Source organism: Toxotes jaculatrix, chromosome 3 (genome assembly GCF_017976425.1).
Source record: "Toxotes jaculatrix isolate fToxJac2 chromosome 3, fToxJac2.pri, whole genome shotgun sequence".
Taxonomy (NCBI): Eukaryota; Metazoa; Chordata; class Actinopteri; family Toxotidae; genus Toxotes; species Toxotes jaculatrix.
Genome location: NC_054396.1, coordinates 2,732,117 through 2,733,746, shown reverse-complemented (window position 1 = coordinate 2,733,746; position 1,630 = coordinate 2,732,117).

Below are 1,630 nucleotides of genomic sequence, written 5' to 3'. Positions count from 1 at the left end.
ATGAAAAGCTTACTGAGAAATAAAGAGGCTAAAAATGCAGCTCACGTTAGAACAGAACGGCTCCACAGCAGCTGAATCCTGGATTTGTGGTCTACTTGAACATTATTGCATTAAGTTGATTTAAAAACATTATCACCATTTGCCATTCATACATTTTTTGACTCCATCTAGTGGCATAGACTCGCTGTTGCTTAAAAGTGTGACTAACACTGGTTGTTTGAGCACAGATTTAAGAACACAATCAAATCTTTTAAGGGAGTAAACATAAACTTGGGGATTTTTTTTTTTTTTTTTTTTGACTGAGCAGATCCTGTATGAATTTCTGCGTCTGTTATATTGAAACTGGACGGTTAAAGAGGGCATCCTTGAATAAAAAGAGTCTGACTACTTGAGAGCACTTTTACGTTAATACAGTTTTAATGGTGTTGACTTTGGCTTGGTTTTAATTAATGACTTGGCTAAAGGAGCTGCTAAAGCTCTGGGAGTCCAGAGGCCGTAGCTCGGGCTGATTCTCTGTTAAAAAAGAAAAAAAAAAAAACTGAGCAATATCAGTCTGTGATCAGTGTGGTGCTGGATATGATGCAGTTTCAAAGTATGACAATGTGAAGCAGGAAAAAAAAACAATTTTTAGTCGTCACCACAGAAGCTGTCACATTGCAAGTGGGAGAGGAACACATTACAAAGTAGGTTTTCCACAGTAACTGTATTGCAAAAGTAAACAAGGCGGACAATCATATCATTCAACAACAATATGTTTGCTCCTCGGAATTTGCCATTTCTCTATGTCTTAAAAAAGTGAGCCATGATCTCAAACAGAATTGTCTAAATACAGAAAAATATAGATTCAGGTCAAAAAGGATTGTAAATACTTACTAGTACTGTAAATAACAGTAAGGGAAGACAGCTACAACAGGTATCATTCACTGTCCTGGCACAGTGGATGCATTTAATAGATTGGACATACAAAAATAAACCACAACAAAGCAACACACATATTGTACAAATAAAAACCTGAAAATATGTCACACCGGCAGAGTTTGATCGGAGCGTATCTCATTTCTGAGAAGTGGACGCATGGTTTACATCTGTGACTAAAACACTGCTGCTATAGAGTATAGCACATTAGACCATGTTCAGAATGTCCTGACCCAAAATAAAACAGCGTGAGGGAGGCATGGACACATCTGCTTATAACTATAATATTAACAATAATAACATGTCACATTGGAAATGTTTACCATCATGTCATGATAACATTGACACTGAGTGAAGACAGGATGGAGATGAGAAAAAAAAAATGTTTTGCTAATGTAGATTCTAGTGTGTAAAATGTTTATGATGCCCCCCCCCAAAACACACACACACGCACACACACACACACACACACACACACACACACACACACACACACACACACACACACACACACACACATCCAAAAAAATAAAAACTAAACCAAAAAATAAAAAACTAAAAAAGAAAAAGAAAAACAAAAATTGTCTGCTAAGGGAAATCTCACAAGTTGATGAAATATTCAAAACAAAAACTCTTAGGAATTGTACAAGTATAAAAAAGCTACAAACATTAATAAATTACATCACTGACACATAAACACTTCACAAGGTGCTAG